Source organism: Nuphar pumila, chromosome 15 (assembly GCF_984573655.1).
Source record: "Nuphar pumila chromosome 15, dmNupPumi1.hap1.1, whole genome shotgun sequence".
NCBI classification, from domain to species: Eukaryota; Viridiplantae; Streptophyta; class Magnoliopsida; order Nymphaeales; family Nymphaeaceae; genus Nuphar; species Nuphar pumila.
The window spans coordinates 75,535,891-75,552,673 of NC_143263.1; the positions used below are offsets into that span (position 1 = coordinate 75,535,891).

General features: G+C 38.6%; 1 long non-coding RNA gene across 1 annotated transcript; it reads left to right on the forward strand.

The window, feature by feature from the left end:
* Positions 1 to 14,823: 14,823 nt before the first annotated feature.
* LOC149815638 (uncharacterized) lies at positions 14,824 to 16,077 on the forward strand. Its single transcript, XR_016427945.1, has 3 exons — positions 14,824 to 14,966; positions 15,426 to 15,535; positions 16,007 to 16,077. It is a non-coding gene; the product is annotated as an uncharacterized LOC149815638 (long non-coding RNA).
* Positions 16,078 to 16,783: the final 706 nt, after the last annotated feature.

Sequence of the window (16,783 nt, forward strand, 5' to 3'; positions counted from 1 at the left end):
ACTAACGACTAAAAGACAAATTAACAAAACAAACAAACTAACCCCCAAGAAACAATTTCTGAAACAAACTAAGATCAAATGAAAGAAACACCTTAAACTAATTAATTACCAAAAGAAAATGTGAATAGTTTACCATCCTTGGTTCTTTACAATTATAGGATATTTACCATAAATAGTGGTGAGATCACTTGGCTACAACACAACGGTTGGTCGTTTCTGTCCTCATTGAGTATCCTTCCCTTGTTTTATTCGCTGAGATTTAGAGAGCTGACAGACTTATCCTTTAATCCTTCAAACTTATCCTTTGGCCCTTCTAGAATAGTGATACCATTTGATCCTTTGTTAGCTGGTATTTGGGTCGGTTTTGAGTCCAAATTCTAGTATTGCTAATAGGCCTTTCCTTTTTACGGGAATGAAACAATTAAGAGTTTATTTGACGTATATTTTATGGACTGCCAAATCGTTCAAGGGAAAGGAGTTGCACCACAACAAAGCAGTGGATTAGCGATGACCACATTCCATCGCTATTCCGTCTCTAATCGGCTTAGCGACGACGAGGCGACGGAAAGCTTACGTCGCAAATTTTTCGACGCTAACTGGCGACAGAATACATCCGTTGCCAGTTTCGTCGCTAATTGCGACGGAATAATGAACGACGTGTTTCGTCCCCAATCCGCCAGCACTTAACGGCGACCTCGGTTGGCGACGGATTTACATTTGTTGCTAAGTCGTCGCTAGATTTATATGCATAGCGACAAAAAAATCCGTCGCTAATCTATCGCAAACACGAAAAAAAATTATTTGAAAATTAAATATCGAGAATGGTACAATTTATATTTTTTGTACAATTTATATTTCCTGTAAATAAAAAACAAAGTACACATAAAATTTCATATAAACAAGTTTAATTATTTACCTTAAAATTAATCGTTCTCTAATCATTCATATAAACAAGTATAAACAATTAATCGTTCCACCTTAAAATTAACAAGTTTAATTATTTACAATTCAACAATTACAATTTCAAAACAAAAAAAATAGAACTTCTTCAACACAGTTCTCTAATCATTGCCAAGATTTTATGCGTCTTCTTGTTCATTGCCTTGATCTATCCCTTCAGCTCCGCTACGCTCATTTATCGCTAGCAGCCTAGACAAGAAAAGAACAGTCAATATTGATAAACAAAATATTATGAAATAAATTATACACTATATGTGATTCTATCATGTGCTCATATGTGTTCTAAGTCAGTAAAAAAACTTTATATATGATTTTATCATGCTCATATGTGCTCTAAGGCAGGCAAAAAACTCTATATGTGATTCTATCATGAACAAAATGTGTTTTAAGGCAGTAAAGAAACTTTATATGCGATTATATCATGCTCATATATGTTCTAAGACAGCTAGAAAAACTCTATATGTGATTCTACAATGCTCATATGTGCTCTAAAGCAAGAAAAAAGCTATATATGTGATTTGATCATGCTCATATGTGTGATACAGCAGTCAAAAAATTAAATATGTGACAATAGCATGCGCATATGTGTTCTACGACACTCATAAAGACTCTATATGTGATTCTATCATGCTCATATGTGATCTAAGGCAGGCAAAGCAAAAAACTTTATATGTGATTCTATCATGAATGATATATGTTCTAAGGCAGTAAAGAAACTTTATATGTGATTTTGGCATGCACATATGTATTTTAAAGTAGTCAAAAAACTGAATATGTGATTATAACATGCTCATATGTGTTCTAAGGCAGTCAAAAAACTGAATATATGATTATAGCATGCTCATATGTGTTCTAAGGTAGTCAAAAAAACTTTATATGTGATTCTAACATGCTCATATATGCTCTAAGGCAGGCAAAAAACTTTATATGCGATTATAGCATGCTCATATGTGCTCTAAGGCAGGCAAAAAACTCTATATGTGATTCTATCATGCTCATATGTGCTCTAAGGCAGGCAAAAAGTTATATATGTGATTCGATTATGCTCATATATATTCTAAGGCAGTCAAAAACTTGAATATGTGATTATACCTGAGAGGAACTTGCAATCAAAGATCTTTTGTTTAGCAAAAAACTATTGAACTCATCTCGGAGAACGTCGACGACGGTTTCATGGAAGTAGTCACGCAGTGTGTCCTTAACGATCTGGCGTACATCTTCACCAGAAAGAATAGCCTGCTGCTTGGAGCTTATGTCAGCTGAAGAAGTCTGTGAGCCGTAACTGGAAGAAGTAATTACAGGTGAAGTGTTCATATTACTCCCAAACCCGAACACGCGACCCTTTTTGGGTTCACCTGCTGCAGTCACCCATGCTGCAGGATCAAATGATGGATGCTAAGTAGCGTCATCGCCATATCGCTCTACCATTTGTTGCTCATATGCCTCTTACAAAATAATGTTTAAAGTATACATTAATAATTAATGATAATATTATGATAACTTGCATATTGCAATGATTATTAATAGAATAAATATATATCGTTGTCGTTCTCGCCTTCTCTGATACGAAGTCTCCCGTGGTCTTCCGTTTATGTGTTTCAACAAACACATCCTTATATGGTACAATGCCTCATTTTTTGCTTCCTGCGAAGTTAAATGATAAAAGATTTAGTTAACAAGTTTGCAACAATACTTATAAAATTAATATTATATACTGATGAGTTACCATTTTCTTCAGGTGGCTCCCAAATGTCTTAGATCCACCTGTGTGTAGATGAGCTTCGGGCATTTTCGCTCGATTTTGTGCAACCTTCACAGAGCGATTTCGAAATGCATATCCCGCCCACTTATCGCACATTCCATTCTAATAATCTCTCCTGATAGTAATAGGGTCATGGCCCTTCCACTGTAGTGGATCATCTATTCCGCCAGATGCTTTTTTTGCTGCAGTCTTTATATTGTGCAACATGTCTGCAAATCGATTGGCAGCCACCTTATGCCACACCTTCATTGCATCATTTTCTTCCATCGTAGTTGCGAAGCGATTTGAAGCCTACAAATATTTTCAGAAAGTTAGTAGACATGACTAAAAAAAATTAAATATGAAACACATTAACTATGAGAAACAACTGTATGCCGTGAATGAGGACCACAATCTGTCTAACACCTCCTTTGGATACTCTTTCCATTGAGCAACCGGTCCTGGTAGATGTTGAAGAAGTGAATTCCTAATCTCGCGTACTACTTTTTGTGGCTCAAACTTCATGTTGCACATGAATTGGTACATAGTAAATATGAATATATAATATTTATAAGATATGCAATAATTAAAAATGAAATACTTACGGTCGATTATCGATATACACTATTCGAATGAGTCTTCTTGTGCCAGACTAAGAAAACCCTGCTTCTTGTGTTGGCTCCTGACTTGTGTGATCAACTAGTGTAGGTGGGTCGTGTACAGGCGAAACATCATCTGTAAAAAAATACGTTAGAAATTCTCAGAATGCGCATTTGAACTAATCAAGCATCCAATTAGTTAAATGATATACCTATTACAGGAGCCCGTGAAGATGAAGGCTGGGCCTGGCTACTATTGGATGAGCGACCATTGTAACCTCTACGAACCATATTCTAACAAATAATATATGTCATATAATACATTCAAATAATTTGCATCAAGTATTACAATACATTCAAGTCATTCGCATCAAGTATTACAATAATTCAAATCATTTGCATCAAGTATTGCAATACATTCAAATGATTCGCAACAAGTATTACAATACATACAAATCATTCATATCAGGTACTGCAATGCATTCAAATCATTCACATCAAACATTGCAATGCATTCAAATCATTCGCATCAAGTATTATAATGTATTCAAATAATTCAAATCATTCACATCAAGTATTGCAATGCATTAAAATAATTCAAATCATTCACATTAAGTATTGCAATGCATTCAAATCATTTGTATCAAGTATTACAATACATTCAAATCATTCACATCAAGTATTGCAATACAACTCATTCATTCACATCAAGTATTACAATGCATTCAAATAATTCAAATCATTTACATCAAGTATTGCAATGCATTCAAATCATTCGTATCAAGTATTACAATACATTCAAATAATTCAAATCATTTACATCAAGTATTGCAATGCATTCGAATCATTCGTATCAAGTATTACAATACATTTAAATAATTCAAATCACTCAGATCAAGTATTGTAATAGAACTTATTCATTCGCGTCAAGTATTACAATATATTCAAATAATTCAAATCATTCACATCAAGTATTACAATGCATTCAAATCATTCGTATCAAGTATTACAATACATTCAAATAATTCAAATCATTCACATCAAGTATTGCAATATAAATCATTCATTCACATCAAGTATTATAAAGTATTACAATAATTCAAATCATTCACATCATTCATTGAAATGCATTCAAATCATTCGTATCAAGTATTACAATACATTCAAATAATTCAAATCATTCACATAAAGTATTGCAATACAACTCATTCATTCGCATCAAGTATTACAATGCATTCAAATAATTCAAATCATTCACATCAAGTATTGCAATGCATTTAAATAGAGGTTTGTATTACAAGATTTTGCTCACTAGCTTGAGAATTCTTCCTCGTCACTTGTTTGACTTTCTTCTTTTTCTTCTTCTTCTTCTTCTTCTTCTTCTTCTTCTTCTTTATTGTTTACCCATCCACTTGGTATATTATTTGGATCACATTCTTCTATGAATGTTTCATCGGCTAATGGAGATATGACATGCATATCATGCGCAACATCATGACCATAAGCGAAGTCATAGATATCATTTGATTGATAGTAATTGTTGTCTTCAGCTAACTTAACTTCATGTAACTGATCATACTCACGGTATAGTTTGGACTTCACCTTGCAAACTGCCCAGCATTCATTTCTATCTGACTTTTTTATACTCGGATATGAAGTATAATAAACTTGTTGAGCTTGCGAGGCTAATAGGAATGGTTCATATGTTCTAAACCTGAATTTATAATTCACCTCCATAATGCCTGAAGCTTTGTCGAGTCTTGTTGCGGTTGGATCAAACCAATGACACTTGAATAAAGTTACCCTGTTATTTATGCCTAAGTAAGTCAACTCCATTATTTCCTCTATAACACCGTAGTAATCATGTTCATTTTCACCGTAGCTGCTACCCTTGACACACACGCCACTATTCATCATTGTGAAGTTCTGATGAGTACGATAAAAGTGCTTTCAAGCTTCAGCGTCAACATGATGCGTGATCTTGTTTTCATCGTGTCGAACTTTATTTGCATGTCATCTCATGTGTTTAGCTGTCCTTGAAGACATATATAATCGCTGCAATCTAGGAGTGATAAGAAAGTAGCAGAGCGACTTGTATGAAACTTTCTTTGATCTCGTGCTACCATTGCCTTTTGTCTTTGGCTTGAACCGAGAATGCCCACATGACGGGCATGATATGTTGTTTTTCTGCTCCTTAAAATACAACATGCAGTGATTTGGACAAGCATCAATCTTTTTGTAACCCATACCTCGAGCGTTGGCCATAACTTTCACACGATAGAAATTTTGTGGCAATTTCTTATCTTTGGGCAACATACTCTTCACAATCATGCACAAACGGTCAAAACATGATTGTCTCAAATTATACTCAGACTTCAAATTCATTAGTTGAAGAATTGCAGACAAGATAGTGTGACTCTCGCAACCGTTCCAAAGTGGCTCATCAGCATCTCTAAGTAAATCATAAAATCTACTAGCTGCATCGTTTGATGATTCTTCATCTGCGACAATTCTTACATCACTAGAACTCATAGCAGAACCCAGTTCTATTTCTGCGGCATCAAATATCAAATCCATATATGGATTATCGTGCACCACATTCACCCGTGTATCAAAATTATTTCTAAATTCTTCTCCATGAAACATCTAGTTCTGATAATCACTCATAAAACCCTTCTTATATATGTGATGTCTAATGTCATGAGGTTCTACAAATCGATTATTCTTACAAATCTTGCAGGGACACCTAATCCGACCTGTGGGATCCACTGTATTGACACTTGCCGTTGCAAATTTAATAAAACTTTCAACACCATCCATATATTCATGTGATAACTCATTGTCCACTATCTGACGATACATTCATTCACGATTTGCAGTCATTTTCTTATGATATTACGAATAATAACCTAATGAATTAAAAGAGAACAATCAGAATGCTACGATGAAGAAAATATCAAATTTATCATGCAATATATGATGTCATATAATAACAAGAATTTTGATGCATGCATTGATAACTTAATATTTTCATGTGCAAACTATTAATGACACAATATAATCATTTGAAGCATGCTTTCATTATACAATTTCACATGAAAGCCATAATCAAATTGAAAGTAACTACATGCAAAGCATGGATACAATTACATCAAACATTGCAATACATCGTAATCATTCATATCAAACAAATGACAAACATGTACATGCAGCAAACACACTTCAATATTTCACTAACTATTACCATGCCTAGCATGGACTCCGTACTCAAAAAATAAGAACACTTCAATATTCATACATTAAAATCATGCTCAACATGATCTCCGAACTCCAACAAAGCAACCCTAAATATCAACAACTAAGTGAGTGTGTGAACAATAAAGTGTTACATCTAATAAATTAAATAACATGTGATACGCTTGCATCACTTACTCACCACGAGTATTTACCCGATTGGCATTGTTTTTGTCACTTACTTACCACAGGTGGCTCAGCACAAGCAGGTTTCGTTGAAAAATCTGCATAAAAAAATACCGTTTCAAAATGAAGTCACCACAAAAAAAAATGAGGCTGTTCCGGCAGAGGGTCGACTCCCCTGTTGTTCCGACAAGGGGTCGACCCCCTTACGGAACATAGGGGGTTAACCGACCCCCTGTTCCGGCAGGGGGTCAACCCATTGCCTGAAAGGCAAGGGGTTAACCTCCTGCTGTTCCAACAGGGGGTTAACCTTTTGCCTGTTCCGGCAAGGGGTTAAGCCCCTGCCTGTTCTCCCTGCCGGAAAGGCAGGGGGTTAACCCCCTGCTGGAACAGACAGGGGGTTGACCCCCTGTCGGAAAAAGCAGGGGGTCGACCCCCTGCCGGAAAACACGTGGGGGTCGACCCCCTCGTTTACCTGTCTCTGGACGGTGGCGAACGACGGGGCCTGCGAACGGCGAATGGTAGGACTGATGAACGGCAGGAGCAGGCGAACGACGGGAACGGGCGAATGGCGAACGACGAACGGTGAACGGCAAACAGTGGGAGCGGGAGCAGCGAAAGAAGAAAAGGAAAAGTTGTCTGGGATTAGGGTTATTCGAAAATTCGCGACGGCTTAGTGACGGATTAATTCTGTCGCTAAGCCGATGTAAATCAAATTTACGAAACTAGCGACGGAATATATTCCGTCGCTAAGTAGCGACGGAATATATTCCGTCGCTAAGTAGCGACGGAAAATCTTTTGTCGCAAAGGCCGTCGCCAAATGTTGCATCCGTTATGACAAAACACTATGTCGCAAAATCCGTCGCTAAGTAGCGACGGATTTTGCGACAAGATATCTTACATCACTATTTTCGTAAATTTCATTCATTATAGCGACGAATGGTTTTCGCTCATTAATCTGTCGCTAACTAGTGACAGAATACTTCCGTCGCTAAAGTTCATCGTTAACAACGTATTTTCTTGTAGTGTTGGTTAACCTAGTATTCACCAGACTTAGATTTGTGCAACCTGCCCTTCTCGCTGAGGTACTCTAGGCTACATGAAAGGTTGAGAGTTTGAAGGCCCGAGGACTCTTGAGGTCGAACCACCAGAGGGCATTATCGGGGCAATTTCCCTCTTAGGATATGCCACCTAGGGTGGGGTCCAATGTGGCTCGATCTTGGTTACACGGATTCCTCATCATAAAAAAACAATTATTTGACTTTGTTTACTTTATTTTGGCTTTCCTTTTTTTACGGTGGATTTGTATGCCTAGAAAATCTTAGAGTCGTTCTTAATAATTGACCAATGTTTTGCATCTTTATAGTTATAACTAGCAACAGTTGGAAAGTTTTATGCTTTTAATATTATTCATGATTGTCAAAATTAAAGTTTAACCAAACTAACAAGGATCATCATGGTTTGATCCCCCATTTAACAACCATCCAACATCTGGTTTTTAGGCATATGGTTGTCCAATTTTTAGTACAATTGACAAATGGTTGTTGGTGTCCATGTTTTTTAGGTATGCATCTTACCCAAATGTTGTCAGTATGGAAATCAGACATGTATTGTTTCGCCAATGATTCGGCTGTGGCCCATACCGATACACAAATGTATCGTTTAGAATAGGCCAAAAATAATTAAAAAGTAGTATGTGTCAATCAGAATATGACACGTGTTAAAACTATTAAAATAATATTAATTTTTTAAAATTTTAAGCTATTTTTACATTTATTAAAATATAACTGATTCAGGTCAGTGTCATATCGATTTTTTGACGATAAGATAAATATCGGCCAATACCCACCTGACAACATTGATTATAAATATCAGTTGATACCCACCGATACTGACAACACTGATCTTACCTTCGTCTGTGATTTTGACTAGTTTAGTTGTTTAAGCAGGCTTCATTATTATTATTGGTGATTTAAGTAGAAACCAAGGCTCTGGTTGGGAGTCGTGAATCAGAGGTGTAATGTGGTTTTCCCAGTGCTCTGCTGTTTGAGAACAAAGGTGTTGCCAAAGCATGGAGTTGGCAGAACTGACACCACCTTTCCTAAACTCATTTTTTGAGCAAAACAATTGTTCTAACGATAGACCATCTACTCGTTTATATTGTTCCATTAAATCTATAACTGTTACAATGAGATTTTTTTTTTCTTTTTAGACCCTAATGCAACAATCAGTGCATGTTCAATTTTGCGAACTGCTTAGCCTATGGGCCTAAACTAGGTCGAGTCTTCCTAGGTTTGCTCATTTTATATATATATATATATATAAAACATGATCTAAGAGTCCATTCTTACTAAATCAATCTAACAATTTAGATTTATCATAAAGCACCTTAAACTATGAGCCTTAACCAAAAAGGAGCCTCATAGTTGTTAAACATTTAAGATTAAAAAAATAAAAATCTTAAAGTTTTTTCGAGATCATAATACATGACTTTCTTGATAATCTAATACTTTCACTACAAGAAAAATGTTAATTAACGACGGAAATTTACGACGGATTTTTTCCGTCGCAACTTTGCGACAGATTAGCTAGAGAAAACTTTCTTCATGAATCCGTCGCTAAGTAGCGACAGATTAGCGATGAAAGTTGTTTTATCGCTAAGTCGTCGCTAATTAGCGACGGATTAGCGATGAAAGTTGTTTCATCGCTAAGTCGTCGCTAATTAGCGACGGATTAACGACAATGATTTTTTCATCGCTAATTCTCAATACAAGAAAAACATTTTAGCGAGGGATTTAGCGAGAAAATTTTTCAGTCGCTAATCCGTCGCTAATTAGCGACAGAAAAATTCCCTCGCTAATTTTCGATTTAACAGAGCGCGAAATTTTCCCTCTCTCCCCGTTCGAAATTTAAATCGGCCACACTCGATTTAAACCGACTTCTTTGGAGGACGGCGACGTCGAAGGACGCTAGAGGACGGTGATGCCGGAGGACGACGACGCCGGAGGACGCCGTCTCACGGAGGATGCCATTTCACGGAGGCGACGAGGCAGACGCAAAAGCGGTGGCCGGAACCTCAGCTTTTGGCAGCTCGTTGGAGCCGAAGATGGCGGTGCCAGCAGCTGCAGTGGATGAGAAGAAGTGGCCGGCCTCTGGACTGTCAAGGAACGACAATATTGAGGACGGAATGCTGTCTTTCTCCTCTGCGATCGTCCTTCCGTCCGGGGTGAAGTCGGAGGGAGACTCGAACCACTTTAACCTCGAGGCATCGGTGCGGGAGGCCGGTTCACAGAGGACGGCGATGCCGGTTCACGGAGGATGACAACACCGGTTCACGGAGGACGGCGACGCCGGAGAGCATCGGTTCACGGAGGACGGTTCACGGAGGACGGCGACGCTGGAGAGCACTGGTTCTGTGCAATGCCTGTCGGGTGCGGTATAAGTTCGGCTTGTTGCTGCCGGAATACCGCCCGACGGGGATCAATTTTTTTTTTTTTTTTTTAAAATTTAGCGACAGCTTAGCGACGGACATTATCCGTCGCTAATCTGGCGCAAATTAGCGACGGAAATTATCTGTCGCTAATCTGTCGCAAATTAGCGACGAAATTAACGACAAATAAGTTTTTTCGCTAATTAGCGAGCAAAAATTCGCGATGGTCACTATCCATCGCTAAGCCGTCGCTAAACTGTTTAGCGATGGCTTAGCGACAGATTAGCGATGGATATAGTCCGTCGCTAATCCACGATTTTCTTGTAGTGTTTGGTGAATCTTAGGTCATGATACATGACTTTCTTAGTATTATTGAAAAAAAAATTGATGAGAGAACAACATGGCTAACACTACAAGAAAAATGCTACTTAGCGACGGAAATTTGCAACAGATTTTTTTCGTCGCCAATTTGCAACGAATTAGCGAGCGAAAACTATTTGTCGCTAACTTTTGAAATATTTGCAAACTTAGCGACAGAAATATCTCTGTCGCTAAAGCCATCGCTAATTAGCGAGGGATTAGCGATAACATTTTTTCGTCGCCAAAACACTACAAAAAAATGCTAATTAGCGAGGAAATTTTTCCGTCCCTAATCTGTCGCTAATTAGCGACGGATTAGGGAGGAAAAATTCCCTCGCTAATTCCGTCGCTAATTTTCGTCCCACCTGAGGCACAAAATTTTCCCTTCTTCCATTCAATTTTTTTTCTCCCTTTGTTTTTCCCTCCTGTTCGATTTAAACCTGGAGCTTGCCGGAGTCGAAGAGAGTGGCAACGAAGAGGATGCTGCTGTTGGGGAGCCACTGGAGCCTGTCGGAGTCGCCCGCGCTGGAACGCGTCGGTTCAACAACATAGGCGTTGTAGCGCATTATGAATGCCAAGCACAACACCACCCACTCCAAGCAAAATATGAGCACGCAGAGACCCCCCGCGAGCTTGAGTATCACCTCTGCGTCGTCTTCTCTGACGTACAACTTGAGGGACTGCAGGAAGTCTCCCATCCGCGTGAAGATGAGCACCGACACCGACCCCTAGAATATGGCCATTAGCACGGTTGACACCATGTGGGAGGTGTACTAGCGCATGTGCGAGGCAGCGCTGGTGGCCGACGCGCATCCAAATATGGTGGCAACGATGGTGGTCACGTGGAGGAGGAGGATGAAGAAGCCGTAGAGTGAAGGAAAGAGGCGGAGGGAGAGGGTGAGGAAGATGCAACTGGAGGCAGCGCCGGTTCATCGCGATTGTTAGGGGAAGAGCGTCCCGACGCTGGAACACACTGGTTGTGCAAAAAAAATTGCTTCTTACCGGAGAACGCGTCGGCAATGAGCAATTTTTTTTAATTTTTTTTTTTAAATTTAACGACGGATTAGCGACGGATATGATCCATCGCTAATTTAAAATAACGAAGGACTCGAGATGGACCGTATTCGTCACTAATCCGTCGCAAATTAGCGACGGAATTAGCGGCGAATAAGTTCTTGCATAACTTAGCGTCGAAAAAATCGCGATGAAAGTTTTCCGTCACTAAACTGTTTAGCGATGGATTAACGTCGGATTAGCGACGAATTTAGGTCGTCGCTAAATCACAGGTTTCTTGTAGTGTAAACCGGAACTCTACCCTTTCTCCCCCTCTCAAATTTTCCATCTCACCTAATCAATGATGGCTGCTGCCGTTTTGAAGAGGAACTCAATTTGATACAAAGTTTAGATATTTGGGTTGGATAAGTTTGACTCATGTTAAAGGATTCCCAAGCCACATTCTTCTCGTGGCTGGCAGACTTTTTCTTTAAACACTCGTGAAAATAGAATCTTGAGGCTAAGGCCTCACCCCCCCCCCCCCTACAACTCCCAAAGGTGTATCTCTCTTTTCTTTTTTGGCAGTATCTTCAAAATTTGCCACCATGATATGATGATATGAATATGACCCAACTTTTAAACTTGTACTTGACCATATATATATACCAACTCAGGTTGTGTTAAATTGAGTCAACCAATGGGGTTGATGGGTCGGGTTGGTTTTTTGTTTTTTGCCAGCCCTCCATGTGAACCCCCTCGAAAGCAAAATATCAAGCAATAATTTCTCCCTACCATCCGAACAAACTGTAGCTTTGTTTTGGAATACCAAAAATGAAAGCTTTTAACCACACCACAATGAGACCAGACCTACCAACCACGCGGAGCGCCCGTTGGTCTATATTGAATCTTTGCCTTTTGTTTGTTTGTGTTTTCTTTTTGCAATGGTGTTCATGCACGAGGGATTCTTGCATTCATTGGTAGTTAACTAACGAGACCAATAGTGTTTAATATTTAAAATATAAGGGTATTTTTTATTTTAGTTAAGCCGCCTCATAATTTCTTTTTAAAATTTGGGCAAAGCAGAGAGAAATTATCCTCTTATTAAGAAAAAGAGTTGGAATCTGACTTTTTATCCATTTTTTCCCACGCATTAAACATGTCTTAATTGAGAACTATGGGTGTGTACCGTGTTTGAAATGCAAGGGAAAAGTATTATGGGGACAACTTTGTCAGCTGCCTTTGGTTTCAAAGGGACATGCCAGTCGTAGCTAGGGCTGATAAACGAGCTGAACAAGCCAAGCTTGAGCACATTCTTGTGGCGACCCCAGCCAAGTTCGACCCCATAATGAGCCCGAGTTAAACACACCGCATTTGAGCTGACTTGTTTATAGAAAAAATACATTGGTTGAAGAAATAGGATTATAAATATATATATACATATGTAAAAAAATATATTCTGCGATACCTAACGAAACTTATACATTGGTTTAGACCTATTGTTTGTATTCAGCTTGCTGAGCCGATTTTAGGAGTTGGAACCAGCTCTTTATGAGCCCAACATTGGTTTAGACCTATTTTAGGAGTTGGAACCAGCTCTTTATGAGCCCAACATGAACAGTCTCGCCAAACTTGACTTCCAACAGAACGTACGTTTGTCAAAGTTGACCACACCATCCCAGATTTGGTGATGGCAGCTTTAGAAAAACTTAATCTTCCGATGAAAGAGCATTTTTTGTAAAATCTCAACATATTTTTCTCTCGTCAACATTTTCCCGAGAACCAGGTTTGTGACTTGGCAAGTAAGCTTGAATTTCTGGTGGTTTTATTGGTATACTGCTTAGGTTTTCAAACGATTGAGGATTCTTTAAGCTAAAGATAAAAAGCCAGTGGAATACGAATCTGTTGGCTTTCCAACGTGTTTCAATCTTTTGGTGTCAAAGTAAAGCAGTCATCCAAGCATTGACAAGGGGCGTCAACTGTTCGGGTTTACCCTAACCCGACCCATCCAATTATGGGTCCGGACCCGAGTTCCTATTAAGACCCATAATTTGTCAATGTAAAAACGATAAAAATATTATTGGTCTGGTTCATTTTGTTCTTATCGGGTATCGTTTCTCTTATAGAGGGTCCAATTATTCTCATGTCCCGACCCAAATACCATACCCAAAAAATCGAGGCAAGGTCTAGTTCCACCCAGGTTCGAACCAAATCCGACCTATTAACACCCCTATTGATGACCCCCATTTTGCAAGGGGCCAATTTTTAAATCTTCTTTTTTATTGGCTAGCTGTGGTGAGGCAAAACCTGAGCTGTTACATCTCATCAACCTTGCAAGTACGGGTGTCAACGGGTCGGGTTTACCCAGACAAAACCCGAACCATGCTTGGCTATAGTTTATGAAATTTTATACCAGAATCGAGCCCGACCCGCGTTTGGATTACGACCTGCAAATTTTTAATGTAAAAATGATAAAACCTTATAGGGTCCGGATTTTGTGATAAATAAGACCTGATTAAGACCAGGGTCTGGACCCCGATTAATACATGGACCTGGGTATGGCTTATGAAATTTTATACCAGACTTGAGTTCCACCCGAGTTTCGATTAAGACCAACAAAATTTTAATGTAAAAGTGATACAAAATATGGTTTTACAGGGTATGTTTTGGGTCTGGTTCATGTAGTTTTTATCAGGTTTGGGTATGTTTTTTCTTATATTAGACCCAATTAGACTCAGGTCCACACTGATACCAAACCCAAAAATCTGGTTTCACCTGGGTCCAAACCAAACCCGACCAGTTGACACCCCCAGTTGCAAGGACCATAATTACGAGTACTTAGAAAGACATGCTAAAAATTTTATTGAGATCCAAACTTGGATTTGCATTTAACACACAAAATCCACGTGCTAGTTAGCTGCTTGCACAGTAAACAAAAATTTTTGGAAATGGCAAAATCGTACATTCCGAGAAGGAGGCTGCCTGGAAGAAAAGGCTGTGAATAAGGCTATAAATTGATGCAATTAGACACAAAGGAACCCAACTTGGTGATAGAAGATGGAAGCCATAACCAAGTTCAGCAATGGTGCTTTCCGCCCCTTCTACCCTTCCATTACCACACAGCCTGCAGGCTCAAACTCAACCACTCTGCTTAGGGTTCCATCAACAACCAAGTTGCCATCTCAAAGACTGCTTAGTCTGACACCTCCTCACAGCTTACTCCTTAACAAGGATCCTTGCACCCTCCTCCGAAACCAAGATGTGCAAAATGGATCATGGTACTTCCCTCTCACTACAACTATAACCCATTGCCAGGCCTAATAACAGGAGGATCAAAGAGTACTAATTTGGGATTTGACTTCTTCAGTGTGCAGGGCTGTCACGATGTTGAACTTCAAGTTCGTGATTATGAATTGGACCAATATGGAGTTGTTAATAATGCCATATATTCCCATTACCTCGAACATGGTGAGACTGCAATGGTTTTATTTTTGTTTCTAGTTTAGTTTTAACCATTTTTGAGCTACAGTACTGATGGATTCACCAAAATGTAACCCTGTATATGGCTTCAGAAAAATGAGAATCAAAAGAAGAATATAACCCAATCATCATGATTTGATTTTATTCAGACGGCATTCATAGGTTTACATGTGTCTACACACAAGCATCATGATTTTGATTTTCAAGCTCACCACTGGCAATATTCTTCTTTAACATACTGTTTATCATCTTTTACCAGCTCTAATTATTTCATATTGCTGATGGAAATAAGAGTTGCCGAATTAGTTCTTTTTGGCAGGCATATGATTGCCTGCCAATTGTGAAACATGCATGTGTATCAAGATTGATTTCTCTAAATTTTTGTTTTTCTTTGATGGTTGAATACATACACTAGTTAAAGTGCACTACATTCCCTATGTGTTCTAGGTTATACAGATGTGTTTGTCAGAGTTGGTATCGATATCGATGGATTGAAGTCTGAAGGCCATGCAGCTGCAACACACAAGCTGTCTCTCAAGTTTATCACTCCTTTACAGGTAAGTAGTTAGCCATTCAATTACTGTATAAAGTAGACACAGAGTTCGTTGCCAAACAATTAACAAGGTGTTCAGCCGACTGGTGCTAGGTAGCGGCTGCCCCGGAGGCCTGGCCCAGTGTTCTGGACAAACACATAAAGTGCTTGGCCCTTTTAAGAGAGAGACCACTATGCTTCCCGCCTATCTCCCTAATAAAAAGGGGCACAAACTTATAAAGTGTTCTCCTGGATCACACCACAATTACTGTAGCATCTTTGGTGATTATCCATTTTTATCTGACAGAATTTTAGCGTGATTTGGATCATTACTAATTCAATATTTCCACTCAATGAAATAAGTAGGGGTCAATATCATTTTTGTTTATTTTGTATGATGAACAATATATTACAAGTTTCAATTTATATAAGTAAGATAGATAGAGGGTTTCTTCCATGATGCTAAGAAGTTTGCACTTTGTAATTGTGGATGCAGCGTGGAGATAGGTTTGTCCTGAGACTGAAAATTTCAAAAGTTTCTACCACACGTTTGTTTTTAGATTTCTTCATTTTCAAGCTTCCAAATCAAGAGGTGAGTAAGAAAAAATCGTGTCAATTCAATGAAAGAAAAAAAAAATTGCTGACTTTTTGCTTGTTAAATTCTCAGCTAGTCTTGGAAGGAAGTTCAATAATTGCTTGGATTGACAAAAACAACCATCCTGCACGTATTCCATCAGAAGTAAAATTGAAGTTGCAGTCCATTTGATGCTACTCTTGTACACATTGCCACACATAGATACATGTTTCTGCTGGAGGTCATCAACACAACTTCCACAAAAGCAAAATTTCCTACAAAGAAAGGAGAAAAATGCTAGTGTTTGCTGCCACAAAAAGGCTGCCAATAAATGTTGGTGTCTTTATGTAGTCATTCTAGTTCAGATAGATAGACGAAATGGTGAAAGCTTTTAGTGATCTGTCATTAAATTGTAATACTATTATCAATCATCAATAAAATAATTTCTGTGCACTCATTTCCATTCCTTACAATTCCTAGCATAGTTCAAAATAAACAGGGTATGCTTGTTTCATGTAATTTTTGTGGAAAATTGTTCAGCTGGCATCCGTTTTCCTTTCTTTCCTGTTATGAGTGAAACAAACATCAAATTATCTAGCATTCTAACACAAGTGGGTCCTACCAGTTTTTTTGTTCCAATCCTTTCTTACCTCCCCGCCTATGAAAGCATTCTCATGTGAAGGCCGCACTAACAGGATT